Here is a 21,105-nt window from a genome sequence, read left to right on the forward strand (position 1 = left end):
TTTTTTGTGGTCCCTACCTATGTTGTCTATCAATCTACAAAACCAACAAAAAACAGACTGAAACCCTAAACAAAAGCGAAATGTCCCTAAAATTGGTTCGACCAACTAGTTTGTCAATTCTAGTTCGGGTTCAATTTTGTTAATCCTTGTTACAAGAAGAAGAATCAAGTTGATGTGCCCTTATTTTTATTGTTGTTCCCCTATTGTCCCCATATTGTTATTGCCCATAGAAGCCCACTATTGTTATTGTTGTTCCCTTATATTATTATTGTTATGTCAGGTTTGATTATATTGTGACCCCTTAGACTCCTATATATAGAAAGATGGTTTTGTCATTTGTATCATCCAAGAATTCTTCATTTGTGTAATGTAAATGAGGTTTCCCCTTTGAAGATGCTGAATTTTGAGGTGTTGATCTATCTTTTCTATATTTTTGTGAGTTGGTTTCCTAACATTTGGTATCAAAGCTTTGGATTCTAGGGTTTCACTACTCCAAATAGGTCATCGTGGAATTTTCACTATAACGTTTTTTCTGCAACGTCTTAGAAGCTAAAAAAAAAACCCATTTGAGTCGAAATCATTCTGAATTTTGGGTCTGAATTTCAGAGCTTTTCACTCTACATTTTCAGAGATATGATTTGAGGAATTTAGGGTTTTTGCAGACTCCCAAATTACATTCCAAACAAGTGACCTAGGGAAAATTATCATAACTTTTGTTCTGAGAATCAGATTGGAATTTCATACTAATTTTAAGAAATAGGATGGCCTGTAGTTTTCTATATATCCTTTTCAAGTACTACAGTCGAAACAATGACATGTGGCACGTCGTACAAGTTCACTCTACTGAACTAGTCTATAATTAGGTCATTGTGGGAGATTTTGCATAACTCTTCCTTGGAGAATCCAATCTTGATTAGAATTGTGGGGTTAGAAAGAGGACTCAAAGGGATACTTCAAGATGAGATTTCAGATATTCGAGATCCACAGTTACATAGATACAACAGATTCAATATTGAGCTCTTACAAAGTGAAAAAAGGATGTGTAGTTTTTTTTAAATTTTGCATAAGATTGGTTTGAAAAATTAGTTTGAAGGAATTAAAAGGGAATAGTGAAGAATTATTAGCAGTAATTGATGCCCCAAAGAAATAAAATGGAAACACCTAGTAAGAAACCTGAAAGCTCTAGCATGACTCGTGAAGAAGAGGAAGAAATGCAACGTGATATATATAAAATTACATGACCAAGTACAACAAATTTCACTCTCACAAAAGGTAACTGAAGCCAAGATGAATGGCGTGGAAGCTAATATGAATGGCATGCAAGTTAAGATGGATGGCATGGACACTAAGATGAATGGCATGGACGCTAATATGGAAGAGTTGAAGATAAATTTGAATAAGTTGCTACAAGAAATGGTTACTAATGGTGAAAGGGTAGTAAAGGAAACTCATGATGAGAATGAAACAAATGTTAACCATGATTTCATAGACTCTAATGTTGGATTGAAGACCCACCATGTTCCAAAAATTGATTTGAGGAATTTTGATGGCAAGGATCCCAGAACATGGATACTATTGATGGAGAACATTGAGGACTTCCAAAAATTGAACATAAGGGTAAAAGATATTCCAGAGGAGCATAGGATTGATGTGTTCATAGGGACTTTAAAAATGGAAAGAAAAATTGTGGCAACTAGGAAGCCTACCACTCACATCTATAAAGATGGAAGTGTTGTTGCCCCTAGCCTTCCACAACCTACAAGGTTGACACCACAACAATTGGAAGAAAAAAGAGCAAAAGGGCTCTATTACAATTGTGATAGAAAATACACTAAAGGTCATAAGTGTGCTGAGAAGAAATTATTCTACATAGATTGTGAAGAGGAGGAAGAAAAGGAACAAGAAATGTCAAAAGAAGAGGATATACTCTAGGAACAAACCCTAGATAAAGAAGAAATGAATCTCACCATATCTTGTAAAGCATTGGCTGGAATTACCACTCCTCAAACTATCAAGAGAGAAGGACATATCAATAAGAAAAAGGTAATAGTGTTGATTGATTCAGGAAGTACCCATAATTTTTTCATTGTAAGATAGCCAAGGAATTGAATTGCTTCCTATATCTAGCACCAGAGTGTCAAGTGATGGTTGCAAGTGGAGGAACCATAAATTTCTCTGGAAAGTGCCATAATATCAAGCTATCCATGGGAGAATATTTATTGAATATCCCAATGCTTTCCATTCCAATGGGTGGTGCTGATGTTGTATTAGGAGTCGAATGGCTACAATCCTGGGTACAATAGCTTTAATTTTCAAGAACTTTTCATGAAATTTTGTGCGGAAGGAAAGGAAGTTGAATTAAGGGGTATTGCAGGGAAACTGGGAAAGATAATCAGCTATAATGGTATGAAAAAGCTTCTAAAGAAGGAACAAAGAGGCGTAATTGCACAATTATGTTTGCTAGATGTTCCCACATCGAAATCATCTATTTCTCCAGATCTCCAAAAATTCTTGGAAAATCATTCTAAGGTATTTAAGACTCCCAAAGACCTCCCACCTATTTGTGATCATGATCATGCTATTCATTTGATTCCAAGAAGTGTTCCTCCAAACGTTTAGGCTGTACATATATCCCTATTCCCAAAAGAATGAAATGAACATATGGTTACAGAAATGCTAGAGGCTGGTATAATTCAACCTAGTCAAAGTTATTTCTTTGCTCCAGTATTATTGGTGCACAAGAAGGATGGATCATGGTGCATGTGTCCAAATTATAGGGAGCTCAACAAGTTGACTATTAAAGATAAATTTCCTATTCCTATCATCGATGAATTATTGGATGAATTGCATGGATCAATTTACTTCACCAAATTGGATCTTCGTTCAGGATATCATCAAATCAGAATGAAGACTAAACATATTCTGAAAACAACATTTAGAACTCATGAGGATCATTATGAATTTTTGGTCATGCCTTTTTGCCTTACCAGTGCACCTTCTACATTTCAAGGTTTGATGAATTCCATTTTCAAACCCTTCCTTCAAAAATTTGTGTTAGTATTTTTTGATGATATACTAATCTACAGGAAGTCTTGGAAGGATCATGTTGAACATGTTGATAGGGTGCTCAAACTATTGAATGAGAAACAATTATATGCAAAAATCTCCAAATGTTTCTTTGGAGTACAAGAGGTGGAATATCTGGGCCATATTGTATCTCATGAAGGTGTTAAGGTAGACCCTAGAAAAATGAAAGCCATTAAGGAATGGAAAATTGCCACATCCATAAAGCATCTTCGAGGATTTCTCCGGTTGATAGAGTATTATCGCAAGTTTGTTAAGAACTATGGGAGAATAGCAGCACCTCTAAAAAAATTATTGAAGATAGATGCATTTTCATGGACTCCAGAAACAACAAAGGCCTTCAAACATCTTAAAGAGGAAATGTGCCAAGCGTCTGTCTTAGCTACGCCAGACTTCACAAAAACCTTTATTGTGTTATGTGATGCTTCAGGAAATGGAATTGGTGCTGTTTTAATGCAAGATGAAAGACCCATTGCTTTTGAAAGTCGTCCAATAAAGGGAAAGTATTTACAAAAAGATATTTATGAGAAGGAAATGTTGGCAATACTAAATGCACTTAAGAAATGGTGACCCTACCTAATGGGAAGACACTTCAAGGTAAAAATAGATCATGATTGTCTTAAATACTTTTTAGAACAAAGATTATCCTCTAAAGAGCAACAAAAATGGGTCACAAATAATTACAAAAAAGGGAAGCAAAATGTTGTGGCAAATCCACTCTCAAGAAAGGATGAGGATGTGGAAGCATTGTTGTGCACCATTTCTATTATCCAACCAGATTGGATAAATGAAGCAAGGGATGAATGGAAGAATGACAAAGAAGTGTGGGCACTCATTCAAAAGATACAACAAGATCCTAGTACATATGATACATTTAGCTGGAGAAATGATTCGTTATGGTAAAAAGATCACTTATACCTATGTAAGAATTCCCAACTTAAACAAAAAATTCTTATGGAATTGCACACTTCTTCCTTAGGAGGGCACTCAGTATTTTTAAAAACTTACCACAGGGTTAAGAAGGAATTTTTTTGGGATGGTCTTAAATCAGATATTCAAAGGTTTGTGGTGAAATGTTTGGTTTGCCAACAAAATAAAGTTGAAATAATTAAGACCCTAGGTCTATTGCAACCTTTATCCATTCCAATCCAATGTCAGGAGGAGGTTTCAATGGATTTTATCACAGGTTTACCCAAGTTCGAAGGGAAGAGTGTCATCATGGTGACAGTTGATAGACTTACCAAGTATGCACACTTTTGTACATTATCACATTCATTTAAAGCTAGTACATTTTCTATTGCATTTATGGAAACAATTCAAAAGCTACATGGAAACCCAAAGATTATTGTAAGCGATAGAGATCCCATTTTCACTGGAAATTTTTGGACAGAATTATTTTCTTGTCTTGGTACTCAGTTAGCTCATAGCTCATCTTATCATCCTCAATTTGATGGGAAAAATTAGATAGTAAACAAATGTTTGGAAGCATATCTTCGTTGCTTTGTATCTGATAAATAGACACAATTGGTCAAATGGTTGTCTCTAGTTGAATGGTGGTATAAGACTTCCTTCCATATTGCAGCAAAAATGACCCCATTTATGGCACTTTATGGATATCATCCACCATCCATCACATCATATTTAAGAGAAAATTCTAAGGTTCAAGCAGTGGAACATCACATCGAGCAACAACAAGTTCACCAACTCTTAAACGATAACATCACATTGGCGCAGAATAGAATGAAACAATAGGCAGATCAACATCGCAACGAAAGAAGTTTTGATGTAGGTGACTGGGTATTCCTATGGCTACAACCAAATAAACAAATTTCCCTCAAGAAATCAAGAAGGATAATAAATTATCACCAAATTATTATAGTGTGTACAAGGTGTTCCAAAATATTGGTACTATGGCATACAAATTGGAGCTTCCTGCAGCTTCCCGAGTGCACCCAATTTTCCATGTTTCATGAAGGTTATATGTGACAAGCTCCTAGTTCAAAAAATATTTCTATATCTTGACGAGGAAGGAAAAATCATATTGGAACCGGAAGCAGTCATAGAAAGAAGAACTCGATAGCTACGAAATCGATCAATTTCGGAGTATCTAATCAAGTGGAAGAACTTATCCACTGAAGATTCCACATGGGAGGATGCGAATTTTATATAGAAGCATCTAGAACTACTCAAGCGCTGAGGACAACGCTTTTCAAAAGGAGAGGGCATGTTATGTCCCTATAATACTAGTGATTCCCCCATTACTATTGTCATTGTACCCCTTATTGTTATTATTGTGCCCCTATTGTCCCAATATTATTATTAGTGTGCCCATAGAAACCCACTATTGCTATTTTTGTGCCTTTATGTTATTATTGTTATGTTGGCTTGATTATATTATGACCCCTTAGACACCTATATATGGAAGGGAGGTTTAGTCATTTGTATCATCGAAGAATTGTTCATTTGTGTAATGTAAAGGAGGTTTCCCCCTTGAAGAGGCTGAATTCTAAGGAGTTGATCTATCTTTTCTATCTTTTTGTGAGCTGGCTTCCTAACACCAATAATGTGAGCACCGGTGCAAAGAAAAGGCGATGCTTCAACATGAAAATTGCCTTCTGTTGGGATTCTGTTATGAAACCAGCTCACAAAAAGATAGAAAAGAGAGATCCACGCCTTAGAATTCAGCCTCTTCGAGGGGGCAACCTCCTTTACATTACATAAATGAGCAATTCTTGGATGATTCAAATGACAAAACCTCCTTTCTATATATAGGAGTCTAAGGAGTCACAATATAACCCAGCCGACCTAACAATAATAATATAAAGCCACAAAAATAACAATAGAGGGATTCTATGGGGCACAATAATAACAATATGGGGACAATAGGGGCACAACAATATTAATAAGGGATACGACTACAATAGTAATGGGGTAATCACTAGTATTATAGGGACCCAACATGCCCCTCTCCTTCAAAAAAGTGTTGTCCTCAATGCTTCAGTAGTTCTGGATGCTTCTGTATAAAATTCTCATCCTCCCATGTGGAATCTTCAGCGGATAAGTTCTTCCACTTGATAAGATACTCTGAAATTGATCGATTTCGTAACTGTCGAGTTCTTGTTTCTGTGACTGCTTCTGGTTCCAATATAATTTTTCCTTCCTCGTCAAGTTCTGGCAATATTGTTTGAACTGGGAGCTTGTCGCCTATAACCTTCTTTAAACATGAAACATGGAAAACTGGGCGCAATCGAGAAGCTGCAGGAAGCTCCAATTTGTATGCCATAGTACCAATCTTTTGCAACACCTTGTACGGACCATAATACTTTGGTGATAATTTATTATCCTTCTTAGCTTGCTTGAGGGACATTTGCTTATATGGTTGTAGCCGTAGGAATACCCAATCACCTACATCAAAACTTCTTTCGCTGCGATGTTGATCTGCCTGTTGTTTCATTCTATTCTGTGCCAACATGAGGTTATCCTTTAAGAGTTGGAGGACATGTTGTTGATGTTCGATGTGATGTTCCACTGCTTGAACCTTAGAATTTTCTCTTAAATATGATGTGATGGATGGTGGCTGATATCCATAAAGTACCATAAATGGGGTCATTTTTGTTGCTGTATGGAAGGAAGTGTTATACCACCATTCAGCGAGAGGCAACCATTTGACCCATTGTGTCTGTTTATCAGATACAAAGCAACGAAGATATCCTTCCAAACATTTGTTTACTATCTCAGTTTGCCCATTAGATTGAGGATGATAAGATGAGCTATGAGCTATCTGAGTACCAAGACAAGAAAATAATTCTGTCCAAAAATTTCCAATGAAAATGGGATCTCTGTCACTTACAATAATCTTTGGGTTTCCATGTAGCTTTTGAATTGTTTCCATAAATGCAGTAGAAACTGTACTGGCTTTAAATGGATGTGATAATGCACAAAAGTGTGCATACTTGGTAAGTCTGTCAACTACCACCATGATGACACTCTTTCCCTCAAACTTGGGTAAACCTGTGATAAAATCCATTGAAACCTCCTCCCAACGTTGGCTTGGAATGGATAAAGGTTGTAATAGACTCGGTGTCTTAATTGTTTCAACTTTATTTTGTTGGCAAACCAAACATTCCGCCACAAACTTTTGAATATCTGATTTAAGGCCCTCCCAAAAAAATTCCTTCTTAACCCTGTGGTAAGTTTTTAAAAATCCTGAGTGCCCTCCTAAGAGAGAAGTGTGCAATTCCGTAAGAATATTTTGTTTTAGCTGGGAATTCTTACAGAGGTATAAGCGATCTTTGTACCATAATGAATCATTTTGCCAGCTAAATGTATCAGACGTACTGGAGTCTTGTTGTAACATTCGAATAAGTTCCCACACTTGTTCGTCATTCTTCCATTCCTCCCTTGCTTCTGTTAACACCCAGGTTGTTCCCTTTGACTCCCAAGGGAATACGGCCGGGGTAACCACTAACCAATCTTTGGATTACAGCTCCTAGCCAAACTGTAATCAGAGAGGGCTCTCTCTTTATGATTTGTCTCTGTTGTGATAGTATTTTAGACTAGCTATGATGTTCAGGGTTTTGGTTTTATGTTTTGGTTGAGGGATGTCTTCTGTACCTAAGGTGGAAACCTTCAGATAATTCTAGTCCATTGGGCAATGGAGTCTTTGGTTACTGGTCGTTTGAGAGGTAGATTGGGATTGCTGAAACTGCAGGGCCTTTTGAATATCTCATGAAACAAACTTGATATTATAATGATGAAGTGAGTTTAACCAGTGAAAAGCAATTAAGAATTTTTCACTAAGCTTGGTCGTGGGAAAGAGATGTATTGTAAAGGAGCAGATTTGAATTCCTAAAAAAATAATCACTGTGAAAGATACAGTGTAGAGGTGCAGCAATTAAGAATTACACCTTTATGACCATAACTGAGAGAAACATTTATAATAGCATAGATTGAATTCAGGGTATTCTATGAATAAATCCTGGAATTAGTCTTTTTCTCTGCCATTAATTGTGAGATCTAGAACATGGATGAGTTATGAGAAAATAACAGAAACAACATAACGAAAGTTTAAGGAAACTTATTGAGCCATGAAAACACGCAGGAATCCTGTAGCACACAGCAATCGCATCACAACCCCTCAGACAACACAGACTTTGGAAATTCCATCGGCCTTTGTATTAAACTCTGAAAATTTACAGCAAAAGAACTCTTGAAGAGAAATCAACAACAACCCCTGCAAACTTATGCGAGGGGGAATATATACAAACGCTCACACAAAATATCTGAAGCATTGAGTCATCTGAGAAATGAATACGTTCACCAACTTTTCAAGATAGTAGATAAGAAAGTTATTACATCATTGAATACAAAATAAATGCTCTTTATATCTGTCAGGAGATACTTTGACCTTTGGAGGCCACTGAGTCGGTCTGAACGTTCTGCTTTAATGCTGGAAATGTGCCTTTATGGCTGTCGTGCTGTAGCTTCTCGGCCCTGTTACCTGTTAGCTGTCAATCTTGCTTTGTTGGCCGAATATGATCTGCTGAGTTGGCTCAGCCCTTCCCTTTTCGTGCATGCTGATTTTACTAAGTTTTCCTGTGCATGACCACTTATGAATTTAAACAAAAAAACTTGATTTACAGGCTCTGGCTTACAATATCAGCTGTATCATTTTGGTCCAGTATTCCTGTGTGGGCAATTGATGTCTCAGAATTGCCTCTAAAGTCTCATCTGCCTCTGTGTATTTGTAGAAGTTTGGAGGCACTTCAAACAAATGTTTAATTTCATTCATTATAAAGAATAAATTCTCTACCCTGTTGTAGAGACTTTGTCCTGTAGCTGGCCCTGTTTCCTCTGAGGTGCTGGGCCTTTCAGTGATCTGATTTGTGGCGAATGTGTTGACCCTCTTGGCATACTGCTCATGTGTAAGTAGCCTTCCTGCGCTGTTCAGTAAGCCAGGGAGACCTCTGTTTTGCAATGCCACAAATTTGTCCATGAATCTATTGACCTCGGTCTGCATATCCTGGGTCCTTCTCTCTAGTGTCTGCACTAGGCTTCTCAGTGTTAGGACCCTCTTTATCAACAAAATAGTCTCAGTCCTGTTGGAGATTCCCATAGTTGCTAACTGAGCACTTGTTCTATTATTAAGCACATTGATCATCCTGTTGGCAACTTCAGGCATATTGCCTAAAGAGACCCTTGATCTCTGGATTTCTCTGTGTGCTTTTCCTATGAGCTCTATTTGCTCATGAATTGTCTCAATGTATTGCCATTGATCAGTTACGGATTGGCCAATGTTGGCCCATAGGACTGTCTTGAGCTCAGCTGTCACTTTATCAAGTGTGAGCTCCTTCTCCAGCTCTTTTATCTTATCCTTAAGGGCCTTTATTTCCCTGCCCTTTTCTGCTACAGTCTACTTGGATTTGTCATATCTTACATTCAACTTAACCAAATTTTCCCTGGCCTCTTTTAATTCTGCCATTTGGGCTTCCAGGGCTTGGATTTCATTCTTGAGCTTCTGCATATCCAGGCTTGGAGGCTGCTCTGTTGTTGGCGCTGGTGCTGATGTAGAAGGTGCTGCCTGGTCTGTTTGCTAAGTGGGAGGAGCAGTAGTTTGAGGAGGCTCCTCAAGATTAATTATTTCTGGAGGGGGCTGAGATGTTTGACCTCCTTCCTTTTGCTGTAATGCTGCTTGCAATGCTGCCTGCGCAGCCTCTGATTCTCCCAATTTTTCTTGTGTTTGGATCAGCTGTTTGTATAAAGACACCAGCAAAGCTGTGGCATCTTGATCATGTCTCAGCTGGGAAACTTCATCTGTTTGAGGGTGAATTGTTGCTGGGATTTTGATTTTTCTCCTTAAAGCTGCCATGTCTGCATCCCTTAATTTCAATATTTCTTGTATGCCCTTGATGTCCTTGGGATCATGCCCAATCTCTATGATTATATCTTCTAAGGACCTGATTCTGTTATCTTTTGCTTGAGAGGACGCTCTCTCCAACTCAAGTTGGGCAGATGTATTATTTAGGCTATTTTCTAGCCTATAATTATCCAATGTCTTGTCTGCCAAGGAGGCATACACCATCTCACCCGTTTGCTTATGCAATTCGATTTTGTCCATTGGGTGGATGTCCTTGGCAAGGACCTCAAGATTGGTTCTCAAGTAGTCTGAAGGGGACTGTGGCTGCAATGCAGTTGGCATGAAGTGACTCATGATCATTTTGCCTTCATTAACATCATATGCAGACATGAGTCTTTGCTGGTTGGTGGGAGCCATTTTCAACAAATGATTATACAGCTGTATTTTTATGGGCTCATTCCTCTTCTTTATGTCAATGAACTGCTGCTTGATTCCCAGTTCACCTTCTTTCTGCTGGCTTGAGGAGCTGACTTCTCCTCCCACTGTCCTCTCTTGTTCCTGCTGGAAGGAACTTGCAGAGGCCTCCATGCTTGGTGGGCCCATGCCCAAAGATTGCCCAATAGGCATTTCTTCCTCAGAGAGGGGATTCATTCTATGCCTTTTCTCCCCATGACTTATTGATGTGGTTAGGGGAGTCTCTCTGTCCCTCTTTCTGCTTATGTCTTCTTTTTGTGGGGTTTGGAGGACTGAGGCCTCCACTGTCGTTTCTGGCCTAGGAGGCACTGTGTCCTGAGCCTGCTGCTCAGTGGAAATTGGGGCTTCAGATGCCTTTTCTTGCTGTAATGGCTGCTCTTTCTCTTGCTGCCCCTCTTGTTGCTGTTGTACCTGTTGCTGCTGCACCTCCTCATGAGGTGGCTCTTCGGTTTCCATCTCTTTTTCCTTGCCTTTGCTAGAAGTCTGCCCAGTAGCTTTAACTGCTTGCTGATTTGCTGTGGAGGAAGAGGCAGCTGCTCCCACTTGAGTGCTTGGAAGAGTAAACACCTGTGAACAAAGCTCAAGGTCAGCCATCTTCCTCAGATTTCTTACTGCTCTTTCATTTAACTCTTCTTGTGTGACAGCTTCCTCTAAGGTTCCTCTCCTCCATTTTACTTGATTTGCATATTTTTCTATGTGAGGAATCCTTACATGATCATAACCGGACAGCTTATACTTGACCCTTCTTAAAGTTATGAAGTGATTGGGGTCATAAGGTTTCCAAAGGAAACTGGTCTTAAGGCCAAGGGATTCAAGCATTCTGTCTGCTTCTCGCCAACCTTCCTCCCTCTGGTTATAGATAAAGTGGCCTAATTGGTTCCTGACCTTGAGTTGTGCTTTCTTGCCTTTGCCTGAAAAATGTAGCACATCAGCATTCCCGAACTGCCTGAAATATTCAAGGGCAAACAATCTCATGGGTACATATTTGGGCAATCGGTATGGGGGCAATTCACACCCATATATCCTGATGACTGTGTGGTTCTGGTAGAAGTACCAGTCCCCAATGCTGTATGACTTAGATAACTGCAGAATTCTTTGCATGTCATCAGTCAGTCTTGGAGGAGGTGAGCTCATAAGCAGGGACATGGCTGGATGTATGAAAAGGTCAATGAACTCACAATAAGTGTATGGAGAATTAGACAGGCAGTGGAAAGCAGAGGACCAATAAACCACTGACCTTAGGTTTCCTTGTGCATCCACTCTTTTCATAGCAAAATGAAATTTGTCATGTTGATAGTACAAAATCAAATGGTAGATGTAGGAGGTGTATCTGAACACCCTTTCTCTTGCCAAGTTCATCAATTGCTCATGTATTTTGTCTGATATGTAGGTGGCATAGTCATAGCAGGTTGGAGACTTGCCAGGGGCAAACATAAGCATCATTACCAGCACAGTTTCATCAACAAACTCAATTGAATTGTAGCCCAGAATGGGACTGATCATATCTACTAGGTCTCTGCCCAGTTGATTGAGGTATACATGTGAGATAGGAGGGTACATCACAGTATCAGAGTCAATGTATAGTTGATTTAGCTTGGTGACCTGAGCATCTGTCAACTTGGCTCCTTGCTTAATCAGATCAATTAGTGACAAAGGAACCAATTTCTTCTGAGTTCTGAATTGCAGCATCTCTCTGATGGCTTCAGGGGTGACATAGAAAACAATTGAGCCTGAAGGATCAATCACAGCCCTCTGAGTGGCATCATAACAGTCAGCACATAGGTGGATTAGCTCAGGAAACTGGTTGACCTGTGGGAGCTTGAAGATAGGGAGAAAAGAGTCCCAAATGCCTAATACATCTGTTCCAGCCTCATGTTTAATCTTCAACTCATTCAATAGGTGAATGTGAAACTTGCTGTGCATCAACATTTCTTCGGATATCTGATAATCCAGGTCTGCTAGAGGTTGCCATTCCAATTCTCTCTGGGGAGCATTTAAAGGAGCAATGTTCAATGCTACAGGGGCTACTGGTGCATCCATGGCTACTTTTAGAATTTCTGTTGTTTATAAACTGGTGTTACTGTGCAGAGCAACACCAAAGAGTTTTCTTTGAACAGAAAGGTAAATTACTGAGGGACAGAGGGTAAATGGTCAATTGCAGCAATTGAAATACTGCTTAAAGTATGGATAAGACAAATGTCTGGTCTTAACTCTTTTTCTCAGCAAATTGGTGCTGTTTGGGTTACCATTTCGCGATTGCGCGAACAGAATGCAGTTATTGGTAAAAAACTCGGGCAAACAAGGCTCAACTGGTGAATTTCGACCTTAGAGTGTAAATGGGGACTAGGCACAGGGGATTTGCCGGTGAACTTATAAGTTTCTCTGTGTTTTAAGCTTTCTTGGCAATTTACAGACGAAACCAGGTGCAGGAGGGATTCACAAGGATAAATACCTGGTATTCAGAGAACAATGGACACGAATGCAGGTGGAAATTGCGCGCCAGCGGTCTCCAGATCGGGTTGAGCAGGTTGGTGCGCGGCTGGACGTAAAAACCATGCAGAGAAAACAACAGTGTTTTTGGCAAAAAGTGCAAAAAACGCGAAATTTTGGCCAAAATATGGATTTTTTGGAACATTGGCGCCTTTTTTGGATGACGTCAGCATGACGTCATCAGGTGGGGTCAAGGTCGGATGACATCAGCATGACGTCGTCGGGTGACGTGGCGGCATAAGAGAGGTCCACGGGGATGGTGAAGTGGCGGACAGGTGGAGTAATGGCGGACGGGGCGTACCGACGCGGCGCTGACGTAGCAGTGATGCTGGCAGTGACGTAGGCAGGGCGGATTAACCGAAACCGGAAGTGGTTAGCGGTTTCATATCGCACCGCCTTCCATACGGAAGCAGGATTGTCAGAAGTACCTCCGATACGATGTGGGGGTGACGCGTGGCAGAGGCCTGACGTCACCCTCTGACAGATATCGGAAGGTATCTTTCAGACGTCGGGGCCGGTCCGATATGTACGAGGGCCGTCGGATGAAAAGGGCCTGATCCGACAGTCGACGGATCGTTGAGGTGGCCGGACGATACGTACGCAGGCGGGGTTAAAATAATATTTCTTTTGGGATTTGCACCCGGCGGAAATCTTTGGAATATGGCGGATTTTCATGGTTTTTTCAATGTTTTTGACAATAATGCGCATAGCGCTAAGACTTTGGGTAAATGAAAAAAGTGGGTTTTTATATGTATTTTGCAAATGAAGCGGGTTAGGGGTAAAAAGGGTTTTTTTACAAGGTTTCTTAGCAAATGAAGGGTTTAATGGGTTTAATGACCTCTGAAGGGGAAAGAAGGGTAAGGCTTAGGGTTCTCAAACTGACCGGATGTCAATTTGATCCCTGACAGTGAAAACATGGCTATAATGCCAAGGGGAGGGATATTTATACAATGCTTGGGGTTTATACACCATAGTGTTATAATAGTAGGGAAAGGGTAACATAGGGGATTTAGATAATAGAAGTTAGGGGTTAATATGGATGGAAAAGGTGAATGAGGAGTGATATCACTAAGTTTATTTGAAAATCACTTAGTTTAGGGAGTAGATCAAAATGAAAAGAATTTTAGACAAGAAATGTGGCTTTTAAAGGAGTAAGAACCACCATAAAACCTCAAATTCTTCCATGAACACAACTGATGAAGGGATGTTAGTAATGAAGGTGAAAAGGGGGAAAAGGAAGTTAGTCATGCTTCTTTGCTTTGCTACAACATGATGGAGAAGAAGACCTTCTCAGTCCATTGATTTTCCTTTGTGAATAGGTTAGCACACATTTAATTGTAAGGAATGACACTTCTGCAACCCCATCTGCCTACCCATCTACTTGCCTAGCATTTTTTGTTTCTTCTTGGAGGGTGCACTTAGACTTGCAGACCCTTATTTGCCTTTTCTTTTCTCTTGGCTTTTTCTTTTGATTTTCTATCTAGAACTACCCTTATTGCTTCCAAGGTCCCAGATTAAGCAGTTGGGAACCTTAATTCTCTACCTAAGCTACTGGTCTGCCAAGATTAAACAGTTTGGACAGACTTCTTTCTCTATTCTACAGCAGAAAATTGAAACATGGCATGATCCAGATTAGGCTGTTGGACCATCCATCAAAATTGAGTCCACATCAAGCTATATACACACATTGTCTTCTCTTGGAAATATGGGATCTTTGCATCATCAAAGCAGAGCATATTTGGAACTTTCTTTGCCAATCATGAAATATGAAACCTATTGGTATAGGTAGCTAACAGTGGCTCCACATGGGGATGGTTTTTCCATTTGAAAGACCAAGAACAGCAGGTCAGAATGCCTTGGCCCTTGACTGCTTTTACCAAAACTTGAAGTATGCTGCTTTGAAATGCCAAAATTGTGCTCTTCCCATCTTGGTAAATCTCTGAACTTATTTGCCTTTTGCTGATACCTTATAAAACTTGAGAACTGCATTTTTACATATTTTAAAGAAAGGAATATATACACCTGGATATGTACAAGGGAAACACAACTGCACTTATGGATAGTAGTCAAAATAGTGCTTCAACATCCTGCCATTTACAGGACCTTCATCCAAATCAGCTTCATCAAGACTTTTAAGGAAATAAGTATTGTTTTCTTGTACTGCTTGGACAACAAATGGTCCTCTCCAAAGGGAATCAAATTTTCCATGTTTTCCTTTATCTTCTCTTCTTGAATCCCACTTGAGGACTTTGTCACCAATGTTGAAATCTTCTGCCTTGGTCCTTCTATCAAAAGCTTTCTTTAATTTTTCTTGTAAAACTTGAACTCTGCTGAAAACTTGGTCTCTAGTTTGCTGCAAACATATTATTTGATTGATCCTTCTTTGCATATCATTTGGCTCAGCTTCACTTTCTTGAAGTAGTTTCATAACCGGAACCCCTAGTGATGAAGGAAATTTGGCTTCTAATCCATAAACCAACTCATATGGGCTGACCCCAATTGATCTTTTGGTTGTTAGTCTATCTGCCCATAAGGCATTGACCAGCTTCTTATGCCAATTCTTCTTATTTTCTTCCAGCACCTTCTTTATGATGTTTACAAGGCTTTTATTTGATGATTCAGCAAGGCCATTTCCTTGGGGATAATATGCAGTAGAATGGCCCAAGGTTATGTGAAATTTGTGGCAGAAATTCACCATTTTCTTAGATCTGAAAGCAGCAGCATTGTCTGTTATTATTTTCTCAGGACAACCAAATCTAGACAGGATATTGGTCTCAAGGAACTGAATGATAGTGGAATCATTAGCTTGTCTGCATGGAACAGCTTCAATCCATTTGGTAAAATAGTCTGTAGCTGTTAGAATCCATCTATGTTGGCCTGAAGATGAGGGATGAATTTCCCCAATGAAATCCAAGCCCCATTGTTGAAAAGGTCTCTCTGTTGCAACAGGCCTCAAAGGCAGTGGCAATAATTTTCTCTTTCCCTCAAACACTTGGCATTTATGACATGAAGTGGTGAATCTTTTGACATCAGCAAAAATAGTGGGCCAATAGTAACCAGCCCTCAGTATTTTATCCACAGTGGACTTCCAATACAAGTGCCCACCACAGTCACCTGCATGAAACTCTTTGGTGACATTGTTAGTCTCATTCTCAATCAAGCAGTTTAATAGTATACCCTCATGGTTTTTCCAAAGCAAATTGCCATCCATAACACAAAATTTTGAAGCTTTCATTTTTAGGAATCTACACTTAGTTCTGGACAATCCTGGTGGAGCACACAGGTTTTGTAACACGTAACAGATATCAGAATACCAAGGGGATTGTTCAAAGGCTACATTGATCTTTGGAGTCGCCAGCTCCGGTTCATTGTCCAGCTGGTTTATGTCTAAGGCTTGGAAGTTTGCTTCTGTCATTAGTTTGGCCAAACCTTGCCCTTTTATTAGTTTTGTTGGTTTTATCTCAATATCAAATTCCAAGATGTTGGCAATCCATTTTCCTCTTCTGCCCTCTAAATTTTCTTGAGTGAGTATGTCTTTTACAATAGGACTTGGCACATAAGCTATAACATGGGAGTAAAGGATGTAAATCCTAAAGTCTTTAATGGCCTTAACCAAAGCATAGGCTTGTTTCTCCATGATTTGATATTTCAGAGGTGCATCTCTAAGAGCTCTACTAAAGAAAGCAATGGGTTTCTCATTTCTTTGGTCATCTTTCTGTAACAAAACTGCAGCAATAGTATGCTGGGAGGCAAAAGAAAAAATGATAAATTCCCTGTCAAATTGAGGATTTGTTAAGACTGGAGTTTGGGTAAGGGCCAATTTTATGCCTTCAAAGGCTTGATTTGCTTCAACTGTCCATTTCACTTTTGAATCCTTCTTTAGCATGTTATTTAGCAATCTGATCAATTCTGCTAAGTTTGGGATAAACCTTCTTAAGAAATTGATCTTCCCTAAGAAGGCTTGCAATTCTTTGATGTTTCTTGGGTGAGGCATTTGTAAGATGGCTTGTATCCTATCTGGGTCTATTCTTATGCCATCCTTTGAAATGATATGTCCCAATAGCTTACCTTCTTCCAAACCGAACAGGGATTTCTTGGGATTTAAGGAAATTCCATACTTCCTACAAGTTATGAAAATCTGCCTTAGATGTTTCAAATGTTCTTGGTCAGATTTGGAGAAAGGTGTGAGGTCATCTAAATAAATGACAAGAAAGTCATGAATCTCCTTGGCAAAAGCAATATCCATTGCTCTCTGAAATGTTGCCCCTGCATTTTTCAATCCAAAAGGCATTTTCACATATTTGAAAGTTCCCCATGGGGTTGTAAATGCTGTTTTGTCTTGGTCATCAGGGTGCACTAGGATCTGATTAAAGCCTGAGAATCCATCTAGTAATGAAATCCTTGATGCTCCTACCACTCTTTGGAGAATGTGATCCATCTTAGGTAAAGGATAGTTGTCCTTGAGGGACACTTGGTTTAGATTTCTAAGATCAACACAAAGTCTTATTTCACCAGTTTTCTTCCTTGTGGGCACCAAATTTGAGATCCACTCAGAAAACCTGATTGGTGCTATGATACCGGCTTTAAACATTTTTTGCACCTCTTTCTCAATTGCAGGGAGAAGCAGAGGGTTTATTCTTCTCAATTTTTGCTTAAATGGCTTTTGATTTGGCTTGAGAGGGATTGTGTGTTGGATAACAGAGGTGTCATAGGATTTCAAATCCTCATAACTCCAAGCAAAGACATCTTGGAACTCTTTGAAGAGGTCAATGTATTTGGGCTTCTGATCAGGAGGTAGGGATGCAGACAATTTTATTATCTTGGGTTTCTCAATGGTTCCAATGTTGCATTCTTCAATGGCAGAGTTAATGGGCTACATTTTTGGTTTTCTAGGGACATCATTTGAATCAAAAATATCCTCTAGTGGAGTTAGGCCTGTTGGAAGAAAATTGTCCTTCAATTGTATCACTTCAGCCTCAGCATCAGCCACTTCTTCACAACTGATTTGTTGAATTTCTTGTATGTTGTCTTTGTTGAAAATTGTTGGATGTAGGATTTGATTAGCTGTTTTAAGTGATATTGGCTTACGGTTCTGTTGATCAAGTATTTGTGATTGACTTGCTCTTTCAAGTATTTGTGATTGACTTGCTCTTTCAGTGTCAATGTTTAGTCCTGAAAATTCTTGCTGTAAAGTCAAGAAATTGTTTATTTGTGTATCATCATCAAACACTTGCCAGTCCTTGACATTGTTTGGGACAGAAGGTCTGTGTTTTACCTCAGCTGTAAAGCAATGGTGGGGCTCAAAGGGTAGCTTGCAGGTACTTGCAAATGTAGCCAAACTATGGGCATGCAGGTTATGGGTTCTAGGAATTTTGGTAATTTGAAATTCAGTGAAGGACTTTAGTAGTTCAGCAGCAGCAGACCTATAAGATCTCAACCTTTTGTCATTGGTGACAAAATTTCCTTTTACTTGCTGGATAACTAAGTCTGAATCTCCCAGAATTAAAACTTTTATGGCTTGTAAGGATTTTACTAGCTTGAGGCCTAGTAAGAGAGCTTCATATTCTGCCATATTGTTGGTGCACCTGAAGTTTAATCTATAAGCTCGGCCTTCTGCATGACTGTTTTGTTTATTATGTATCCAAACCCCTGCTCCTGCCCCTAATTTGTTGACTGATCCGTCAAATTCAAGGAACCATAGGATCTCTTGTTCTAGGGAAGATTTAATGACTTCTTTGTAAGCTGGGATTGTAAGTTGCAGATCTGGTTTTTCATTTGGTTTGTTCTTTAGGATAGTGTCATCACTTGATTGGATCAGCTTGATTTCTAGAGCAGCAACCTTGTTTAATGATTGCTCAAGCAGTATTTCTTGAATAGAAATTTCTTCATTTACATGCTGATCTTGTTTGAGTGTGTGGATTTCCTCATCACTTGTGGGATTTGTTTTGTCATTGAAGAGAATATAGGAGTCAATGTCAGAATGGACAGCATATATGGGAAAATTTTGGGGCTTTTCTTCACTGCTGACCATGTATTTGATTAGTGTTTCTCTGTATAGTCTCTTTGGTTGCCCAAATGGCAAAAACAGAGATGGTGGCGTATGACATGTCCAGTTGTAGGGAACCTTGAAGTTTAGCCCCCCATGACCTTGATAACAGCATCCCATATTTGGGTGGGATATCAGCAACTACCACATCCATTAGAATTGTTTTATTTGGGTACTGAACAAGGGACACACATAGATCTTTTATGAGACCTAAGCACTTGACTTGGCTGGAGTCAAAGGAGAATAGGTCCTTATATGGTCTTGTAATATCTAGATTCAATCTTTCCATGACTGCTTTTGGCATGAGGTTGTGAGAGGCCCCTGAGTCAAACATTGCATTGTGTAATATCTTATCATGAACATGTAAACTGACATAAAAAGGTAAGATCCCTGTGACTACTGTTTTTCCATCAACTTCTGGACCGAACAACAATTCTGGGGTATCATCCAACACATTGACATCATCTTTGTTGTTAGTAAGTTGAAGGGACTTCTTGATTTGTTGTTTATAAATGTCATGCTTGGCTAGTTCTGAAAGAGGAATAGCTACCTTCAATTTACCAATTTCAGTTTCTAGGTCAAAGGGTTTTTCAGATTGGGTCCTTTGGTTGTGGATGACAGTTCTTTCCTTGTTCACTAACTCTTCTTCTTGATTCTTATCTTGATCTTGAGGCTTGTCCTTCTTGCTCATCTCTTGAGGAGCGACACTTGGGTTAGGGTGCAAGGATGATGTAGCCATGGGCTGCTGTTTTGAAGAAAATGGTTCAGTGACTTCTTCAATGGTTACTTCCTTTGCTAGTGATTCCGTTGTGTCATTTGGCTCTGTGACTATGGCTCTTTTGGGCTGCTGTTTATCCTTTATCTTTTCAGGCTGCGTTACATTTATGGTTCTACTCCTTAACTTGTATTGTTTATGGACTTCATAAACAGCTGTGTCATAGCCTTGTTTAAAGTCAAATGACTCACCTGATTTGGTTTGGAACAGCTTGATTTCATCATCCTCATGATCTTCTTGTGTTAAAAAGACTTGACTTTCACCATCCAAACCCATTAAATTAATGTGGGGATCTTCATTGGGTTCACTTGATGTGGAAGTCTCAGCATAATTCTCTTGGAAAGGGGGTCTTATGTCTGGGTCAGAACTGGCCTTGCCAACGTTTGGATTTTGAGTTCTCCTAAAATTTGGATTCCTAGGAGGGTTGTTTTGTGGTGCTTCCCATGATGACTTTCTCTCAACTGATTCCACTCTATCACCCAATCTCTTCATACCAGTGAGTATTGCATCCAGTTTTTGATCAAAGGCTGAGGGTTCTTCTTTGAAGGTGGTTCTCTTTTCCAACCTTGCTCTGTTTCTTTTAGCAATCAGGTTAGCTTCCACTGTGACAGCAACCTTTTGGGCATCTGCAAGGGTTTCAGGAGCTCTCTCCTTCAACTGATAGGCCATATCAGGGTCAAAACCATCAGGAAATTTGTACAAGGCCAAATCAGGAGGAGGTCTTAAATTTTGTGGGATTGCGTTATATACATTGTTGAATCTTGCACAATACTCCAGAACGGTCTCTTGAGGACCTCGTTTGATAGTATCATACTCACCAAGTATGTGCAAGGGATCTTTCTTCTTCTCCCATCTGTTAGTAAAGGCTTGATAAAGCTCATCAGGAGTAGTAATGGAATTTGCATTCAGGGATCTAAACCAAGTTCTTACATCCCCAGTCAGACTTTGGACAAACATCCTCATTCTCACACTGTCATCATCTATTTCATAGGTCTCAAAATGATCTTGCATCCTTTTGGCATGCTGAATAGCTGTGAAGGGGCCAGTGGAGTCAAAATATGAGATCTTAGATTGGTAGTCTTGGGGTAGAGCTGCAACATTAGCAGGTAACTGCAAGGGTGCATACCTATTGGCCATATTTGCAGGATTTATAGGGTTGACAGGGATAACTGGGATAGCATGAATGACTGGTATAACAGGGGTAGTGGGAAAGGTGGAAACTAGAGTATTGGTCAAGGGAATATGTGCAGTGGATGAAGGTGTGAAAGGAGGGCTTTGAGATGTGGATGGTGAACTGGGGGAATCAAGGCTAGACCGAAATAGAACCTTGATCGGAGTTGGAACAGGGTTTGGATGAGCTGTCTCAGGACTCAAATCAGT

The sequence above is a fragment of the Pinus tabuliformis genome, chromosome Q (assembly GCF_031772625.1).
Source record: "Pinus tabuliformis cultivar Carrire ecotype Pingquan chromosome Q, CPIR1, whole genome shotgun sequence".
Classification (NCBI taxonomy): Eukaryota; Viridiplantae; Streptophyta; class Pinopsida; order Pinales; family Pinaceae; genus Pinus; species Pinus tabuliformis.